At 36.9% G+C, this 8655-nt stretch overlaps 3 long non-coding RNA genes and 1 pseudogene across 5 annotated transcripts; all 4 read right to left on the bottom strand.

Moving 5' to 3' along the window:
* Positions 1–681: 681 nt before the first annotated feature.
* Positions 682–1654, bottom strand: LOC147484254 (uncharacterized). Its single transcript, XR_015205607.1, has 3 exons — positions 1435–1654; positions 826–915; positions 682–721 (listed from the first exon to the last, which is right to left on the bottom strand). It is a non-coding gene; the product is annotated as an uncharacterized LOC147484254 (long non-coding RNA).
* A 269-nt stretch (positions 1655–1923) lies between these two features.
* Positions 1924–3532, bottom strand: LOC147484255 (uncharacterized). 2 transcript variants are annotated; one of them, XR_015205077.1, is made up of 3 exons: positions 3256–3491; positions 2629–3018; positions 1924–2484 (listed from the first exon to the last, which is right to left on the bottom strand). It is a non-coding gene; the product is annotated as an uncharacterized LOC147484255 (long non-coding RNA). The 2 variants fall into 2 exon arrangements; XR_015205076.1 differs by having other exon boundaries at positions 1924–3018; positions 3256–3532.
* Positions 3533–4561: 1029 nt separating this feature from the next.
* LOC147484256 (uncharacterized) lies at positions 4562–5940 on the bottom strand. Of its 2 annotated transcripts, none has more exons than XR_015204845.1 (5): positions 5686–5940; positions 5519–5605; positions 5290–5408; positions 5060–5164; positions 4562–4673 (listed from the first exon to the last, which is right to left on the bottom strand). It is a non-coding gene; the product is annotated as an uncharacterized LOC147484256 (long non-coding RNA). The 2 variants fall into 2 exon arrangements; XR_015204846.1 differs by having other exon boundaries at positions 5479–5605.
* An 11-nt stretch (positions 5941–5951) lies between these two features.
* On the bottom strand, positions 5952–7634 carry LOC147484257 (uncharacterized; annotated as a pseudogene).
* Between the last annotated feature and the right edge of the window lie 1021 nt (positions 7635–8655).

Here is an 8655-nt window from a genome sequence, read left to right on the forward strand (position 1 = left end):
CATTAGTAACATCACTGTTGCATTACAAATTAAATTCCAAGAACAAAATATCTAACAACCATAAATAATAAAACAATAGTAAGTTTAGGACAATAATAATAACGACATAGTCCAATCCATCTCCAGCATTCAGTCCTATAACCGTTTACATGCTCCAATCTCAAACCACAACATCAGCAGCATAATAAGTCGACTACACTACTAAACCACCTGCCACATACATCACTACAGCATCACACACCAGTTCGAACATAGATACGAACCAGCAAACTTACCACACACACACCACCACCAGGCATCAGGCAGTAGTAGCAGAACGCAGAATGCAGCACCAAGTACATAGCAGCAATAAATCCCAACATTCAACACAGCACAGCACAACACCACGTCACACACACAACACTCTAGCACATGACCTGCCAGCATACACATACACATAGAACACAAAACACGCACACACTACCACCTCCACCAAACCAGACCACACCATACACTACCACATCCACAACACCACACCACAGCACACACATTCACTCCTATAACGACATATTCTTTCAGCAAACTTTTATTTAAACTAAATATAACAATAGATGGAAGTTTAGCATTCGACTGAACATAATTAAAGTTTATTACCTGGTAAATTTTGCGGATTCTCTTAGATCGCGGCCGATGGTGTAATGCAAGTTTCCACGGTTTCATTAAAATTGTATGGATAAATTTCCTATGCCAACATAATAATGCACATTTTTTTTCCCCGTGTTAGTTATAAAGGGGTAAAGAATTGATAAAACAAATATTTAAAAATCATCGCTGTTGTATATTTACCACACATTCAGACTTTCTACGTATCCGTTTAGGCTTTGTTTCCTTAGTTGAGGTTCCAGGCTGTTCAGCAGAATCTTCAAATGGTAATATCTGTATCAAGAAGGATTGAATTTCTAATGAGCTGCCCTACCCAAGACATGATTCTTAACAAAATAATATGCAATTTTTTAATTGAAACACCTCCCATTACAAATAATAAAAGATGGCAACATATAACATACTTTAAGGCATAGAACTTACTGATGGTTGATTGAAGATTGAAAGAACTAACAATTTTATTTATTTTTTAATTATTTTGCCAAACACAATGGTATGGCTTATAACGTTATAATCATCTGATTTTAAAGCTAATATACATCCATGAACCCACGCCTAGATTTTAAAGCTAATATACATCCATGAAATGCATTAGTGAATAAGAAAAAGTACACAAAAAAGTAACGAATCACTCTTGAAAGTGTAAGTGACGAACTGCTATTTAAGAAAACTACAATACTATGAAAGAAAAAATGATACGATGAAACAATTTATTAAAGTTAAAATTGTGTCTATATAAATTTGGAATATGCAAAGTGTTGTCGAAGAGACTGAAATTAGTCATGAGCAAACCTTTTTTGCAGGATAATGCTATTTTTTTATGCCAAAGATTCCACATGAGAAATTGACAATGGAAATTTTTTTGTATGTATACTGACAGTTTCGCTTAACAAACGGTTATTGCTTGAAGAAACCATACGGTAGTTGAAGCAGTTAGTACTTGAATTTTTAAGGAAGAGTTTTTTGACGATTGAAGGGAGTGAACTTCAAGCAGTGGGGATCCAAGGGATAAGTCTGTTTTTGTTTTTTCCATTCCTGGGCCTTGGTAGTTGTAAAAAAAATAAATAAATAAATGACGGTTGTATTTATATTTGTTGGAGTCTATTTTTTTAATTTGTATGTACAAAAAAGAGCTACTATACTGCTGTAACATAGACATAAGATTCGGATAGTACGTTCTATGTTAGCATATTCGATGACGTTAACTATATAAGCTTGTATTATAAGAGAGTAGTAAGTATCGATGACACAATAGCGTAAAAAAACTGATGGACACTATAATGAGTACATAATTATAAAGATCTTGCATTGCTGAATTACGCCGAAAACATACAGATTAAGTTTATGGGTATAACATGTGGTGAAAACACAGTTGCTTGCAGCAAGAACAACATAAACCATTCCTCACCTCCATGCTTTCCCCATTCGTTTATCAGATTTCATGCAGCAAGAACAACATATCATATTTCATGCTTCCACCACTCGTTTATCCTGACATTCCTAACCTCCATGAACTGATTCCTCAAGGCATCAATATTATTGACCTTGGTTTGATAAGCTTTGGTTGGTTCTCCTACGTCATGTGTAATGCAACTACATTCTCTAAACGGCCGACTTTACCTCAGCTCTCCTCATGGGCACCTGTGACCACACAGGGTTCAAACCTCGCTGAGCCAGTGCCCCTTGTTCGGGTGATCCAAAATCTCCTGAGTACGGAATCCGGATGGTCTGGTGGGCAATTAGGAAATATTTGTGCTTATTAGCACATGTCTTCTACAGGGTCTCACTCCATACCTCGAGCTTCCAGAAAAGCTTGCCAGTAGAAGCGAAAGAGAGGCCGACCTATATCCGAGAAGAAAAGAAGAAGGTCAATTAAGAACAAAAAACCCTAGGAGTTTAAACATGTTGTCTCCAAAGCAAGGTCAATTAAGTTCCAACACAACCCAATAGAATATTTGATCGTATAAAAGAAGTGTTATACATAACTCTGAACATCATTTCCTCACGTATGAGATCTTCATCTAAGTGGATGCATTTGAGAACCACGTCCCCTTGAACACGACAACGGATATCTATCTTTACCAGTGTAGACTCTTCCTGTAGATGCAGATCGGGATTCAGATAAACATTAACTGCTTAATGTGGAGAGTAGATGTACTCGCTCAGTCTTCACTTGATAAGAGTAGATGGATGGGGTCAGTATTTTGCATGTTCTAACCCCATTAACTTCCTACTGCATTCTTAAACACAGAAGATCGAAGAGAAGTTGCAGGATTGACAGCTTTTCGAATCTTAAAGATGTTCCATGCAGTGCAAGCACAATGCCCTGCTGTCGCAAGTACATGTTCTGTGGCCTCCCCTGCGCTTTGGCCGATTCTGAAAAAACATATATATGTAGGTACATGAATATAATTCTAATGATTGTCCTACGACAAAATGAAGAAAAATGTCGACGTCTAGGCACACAATCTGTCAGCATAAAATAACATGCCAAATAGACTAAAAGTCTGGGACAATTGAAATTAATTTCAGTCGTGTTCATGGCTAATAAACACAAACATTCAATTCCCAATTCCAAAAATAGATACTCCCATTAAAATGATTGTCGCGTACCTCTGCTTTGAAGTCCTTTGGTAAGTGGCCCTTGGCATCCCACAGTGTATCAATCTCCTCACGAATCAGCAATAGAATATTTGATCGTATAAAAGAAGTGTTATACATAACTCTGAACATCATTCCTCACGTATGAGATCTTCATCTAAGTGGATGCATTCGAGAACCACATCCCCTTGAACACCTACAACGGATATCTATCTTTATCGGTGTAGACTCTTCCTGTAGATACAGATCAAGATTCATCATACATTAACTGCTTAATGTGGAGAGTAGATGTACTTTCCAGGTTTCAAACATCTAAGAGTTTTATACTTGTGTAGAAGCGGCGGCGTGTTTATTTGTTTTGGTTTTGAAAATATAACTTTAGAACCTCGCTGGCTGTGGATTAAGAGGAGATAGAAGATGAAGCAGTTCCCCGAGGAGCTTGCTTGTATACCATTTCTAGAGTTGTTTGCTCCCAACTATACCTTTCTATAAACAATAGACCTGTGAGCATGAAAACAAGCGGGGGGCCACCCCTTCTCTCCACGATGGCATCGAAACCCGAATGATATCTGAAAGTTAAGATCAAAGTTAAAGAGCAAATAATTGCTTTAAATCCATAAAAATGAACAAAGAAAACATAGAAGATAAATTGAAAATCACTCTGTAAAATGTGTCAATACCTATTACCCATAATGAAAGTTAAGAATGACTGGCCACAATTCCATTATTTGTCCACATGATTAAACTTTATACTTTAGCCATTGATCAAAGATTTTAAATCCAAATTAATAGGTGGGATAATAGATCTCCTAAAACCTATGACAGATAATAGAGTCCAATAGAAAACAGAGGAAGCATGACCAAGAGAAGAGTTAACAATTTAGAATATCCAACACTTGCACAATGTTGAAAAGTAGTGACAGACACCATTCTTTTCTTTTGACTTGCTTTCTTATAATAGTTAAAAAGCAATAAAGATACAACAACTTCTCTAAAACTCTTAAAACTACAAAGACTGGCTAAAGACATGCACAAAATGCTTAGCACAGAGGTCAGCTGCAATGGTATGACATGGCTCGTGAACAAATAAATACACACTAATTTAGCCAATTCAGCCAGTCACAACAATGACAAAGAAACAACAACATCAAACAATGTAGGTTTAACCAAAGATCCTTCCCATCCTTTCATAACATTTCCATTTAGAAATGTTACGCTTAGCTACATCCTGCATACCCAACAAAAATCCGAGTTAAGAAATCGTCAACCTGTGATGTTAGCATAATACATGCAATCGATGGGAGACGTGCACGCCTTAAAGAGAATGTTATACAGTTTGTCCTTTGCTAGCTACTTCTTTCGGGTTGGTCTCTCTTGGAAATGCATATGTTTAACGATAGGAACAGAATGGACAATTAGAACCCCCAACACTAAATGAGAAAAAACCAAATTATTAATTACCAAACCACTACCCACAGCTTCAAGGCCAAATGTTTGAAACCCTCAACCAATCAACCATATAACACACAAATAATTAACTAAATTTAAAAAATGAAAGGATAACATCAAATTTGTTAAGGAGGTCTAATATATAAATGACTTTTATTAGTACAACTAATATTAGTTTTTAGTTACTTAATACCAAATTTTCAATTACAAAACACTATAAGTAAGTAAGTAACAATTCTCATTTGATCAAAATATACATTGTTTACATATCCAACCGTACATGAAAGTATGAAACACCTCATAAAGGAAACCGGTAAACAGTATATGGCATTCACATAAAAAAATCAAGGCCAATAGTAGTGCATACCTTGTCAAGAGTCTGTGTTGTAAGGGCATACAGTGGGGGAGCCACCAATTTCATCTTAACAGGACAATCCTCATTTCCAGCAGCTTCAGCTTTCCGCATGGCAGCCTGTAAAATGGAGAAGAATGGACGTATTATGGGCTACAGCAACTAAAATTTGGGCAAATAAGCTAAACAAATCATATTAGCAAAAGAAATGAAACGAATTAAAGACAACAGTATGAGATCATGACCTTGATGTGAAGAACCCCATCCATCTAAAAACATTTCATTTCAATGTCTGCTTGTATTTTCAGCGGCTATAGGGTCATGCACCTCCTAATGTTGATTAAAAGAGCATCTTTAATCTCATCTGACACAGCGAGTACCAGCTTAGTCACATGTGTAGTGACAAATTGATAAGTTAAACACAAACAGAATACCTTCTACTACCAAATAATGAGTGGCGCGAATTGTAGTTACCTCCTTTCCATCTTGACCAACTTCCTTAATCTCGCGAGTAAGTGAGTTTAAAATGGAGTCAGGATCATTCATGATTAACCTGAATGCCTGGTTAAACAATAACACTTAAACCAATTTGCAATTCAGTCAACAACGTGACTTTAAGGTGAGCATGGTCTAAGAAATACCTCATATGCATGTCCATATTTTCGGTATAGAGGCCAACCAATATTGATATAGAGATCCTGCCGGAAGAAAATACAATCATATTATTAAGTAAACTAATAGATAACAACCAATAACTACACTAAACAATTAATTCTATAAACTAAATCAACAATTCATAGATTGAGGCTTCCAAATTGAACAAACTTCAACAATTCATAGGGGCTTTTATCCATTGCAGCCACGATGAACCTGTGGCCTGCATCACTGCTGGGCTTTCATTGCAGCAAAGACGAGGACTTAAAGGAGGCGTGAGAGAACTCATCCAATGGCTGCAACTCTTCAAACTTCGTAAATGTGACCAACACCCTGATAGTAGGAACCACCGGAATAACAACCTTAACAGGAAAAGTTCCTGGTGGAAGATTTGTAGTAAGAAGTTCTCTTAGACAACGGATTGCCTTGACCTTGTTTGCGAGAAAATCAAGCAAAGGAAGGAGTTCTTCTGTCTGAAGCGGGAAATTGGGTGAAAGCCAGAGAATAGGTCTCAATCCTTTTTTGTACTCGCTCTCACAATGACTTTCCTTGCGCCGATGACTACTCTCAGAACTCAAAGATGGTTTTCTTGTATCCCTTCCTCTACGGAGTTCATCCCCCTTCTCAGCAATATCTACTGAGTGCCTACCAAGTCTGTTTCTGGGAGGCGAATCCCCAAGGAGATCACTGACCTTCTCCTCCACACAAAGCGAACTTCTAGGAGGAAGCAATTTTTTTTGTCTCGGGCTTGGCTTCCCGTTTTCTCCATCCACCAAATCAACATTTCTTCTCCTGCTTAGCCTCACTGCTGCTACAGCTGCTACTTCTGACTATATATATCTTCGATATATATATATATATATATATATATATATATATATATATCTTTGCTCATAGAAACTATGCCGATGAACAATAAACCCATCAAAATCCCATTCTCTGGCACCGACTCTGAAGAATCTATCTTAAGGGCAACCTCCAATTGACTCTTCTCATCCTCTGTCAACAGATCACCATAATCACTCTCCGTCTCATTTTCATTGCAAGACGAGAAAAATTCATCGTCTGTCATAGCTACCCGTCTAGACTTGATGCTCACAACCACGTTCTGCATATCATAAACTTTAGCTTTCCACTGCCCAAACCATTTCCGTCTTTTCTTGCCTTATCCAAGTTAAGTGTGGTAAAAGCACTGCCTGTGTCTGAGACATTGCAGTGACTTATTGTTGAACCTCTGCATCTGTACCTTGTGTGAGATTATGCAAAGTGAACCAGGGAAACGAGGCTGAAAGATGAAGAATATGAAGAGCAGACAATAAACATACCCAATCGATGAAGAGCAGATAAAGAAAGTTGATGTCTCAAAGAAAGCATTGTTACTCTTGTAAAATGGTGCCAGCGCAAACAAATTGGAAACCAAACTTGTTCCCTAAACACAATTTAAAAGTAAATTAAAAAAATAATAATCTAACCTCTTCCATGTGGAGAGGGATTTTCAAGATGAAGAAGAGATGTTGCTGAATATGAATTTTTTCTTTGGGAAAGTATCGAAACGGTTGGTTAACTGAAAACTTGGGGCAACAGATTAGAAGATCATACCTTTCTGTTCGAGTTGGGAAGTTGGGTAAAAAAGTATTGAATGATAAAGGCACTATTCTGTGACTGGAACGAAAAAAAAAAATAGAGAAAGAAAAAGTAAGAAATAGAACAATACGAAAATTGCAGACAAATTTGAAGAAATAAACAAAATTCCTACCTATGCGCTTTAGAGTAGATTTCAATTCATAAATTCAATCAGCAGAGGAATGACAAATTTGCTTTGAGTGGAATGACAAAGTTCTTTTTGTCTTAAATTCGGAGGGAGCGAACTTAACGGGCTTTAATTGGGATTGGGAATATCAGGAACGGAGAAGACGAACGAACGGTTTAATTTGCTTTTAATTGGGAAACCGCGAAATGGTGTTTCTGTTTTATGAATATGTTGAGTTTTATAGTCCTTTCAGGTATCCTTTTAATTTAAAAGAATTAAAATCGAGAATACACATACTAATGGCTAATTTTCCCATTATATAAGAACATGAACTGTGAAATTTAGAAAATTTCGTGGGTGAAACTTTCAGGTATCCTTTTAATTTAAAAGATTGGATTAAAATCGAGAATACACATACTAATAAACAAACGGGGCTAGTTTTCCCATTATATATAAGATTACGGTAATACTAAAAACAACAAAAATCAAAACAAAGGTTTTTCTAAAGTAAGGATACATTATGGATTTTATCCTGAGCATCTCATGAATTGCAATATGACAGCAATGCAAAATATGAGGACGCCGATCCCTAAAACCCACCACACATATAAGATTAATTTTCTATCTTCTTTACAAGCAGTGCAATCTGAATGCCATAGTACAACAGATTTTCCACAATGACACCCAATTTTCTCTTCATACAACCGAAAAGTTTTGTCAGGATCCAACGTTGCTCTATAAATTATGTGCCTCCCACTGCTCCGAAAAGAATCCTCCTCTCTCTGCTTTAAGTTCTTGATAACTACACCGTCCCAATCGGCTAGGTAGAGACGACCACTTGAGTCAAGATTAAGTACTACGGGGCTACTACCTTTCTTACGCGTCTTACTCTTCCACCTATAGTGACCCTTTTCATTATACATTACTAGATTCCCATCGTCTTCCATCACCAATTTATAACTTGAGACTAGTTTTTGACCGGTCTTCAACGTCTGACCGGAAAGAATTGTATCAGTCGGGTGATCAAAACTCTGCCATATGAGTACAGACTCCGGATTGTATACAATAAAGTTGCCATTGTCATGCATTAAAGCGTAAGATGCCCGTTCCAACTCGTAGCTAAATAAACGTTTCTCTTTCAAACCTGGTCTCTGAAGCATGAACACACCTTCATGATTAAGTAGTAGGGATGATGAATCATAAATAG

The sequence above is a fragment of the Coptis chinensis genome, chromosome 8, assembly GCF_015680905.1.
Source record: "Coptis chinensis isolate HL-2020 chromosome 8, ASM1568090v1, whole genome shotgun sequence".
Taxonomy (NCBI): domain Eukaryota; kingdom Viridiplantae; phylum Streptophyta; class Magnoliopsida; order Ranunculales; family Ranunculaceae; genus Coptis; species Coptis chinensis.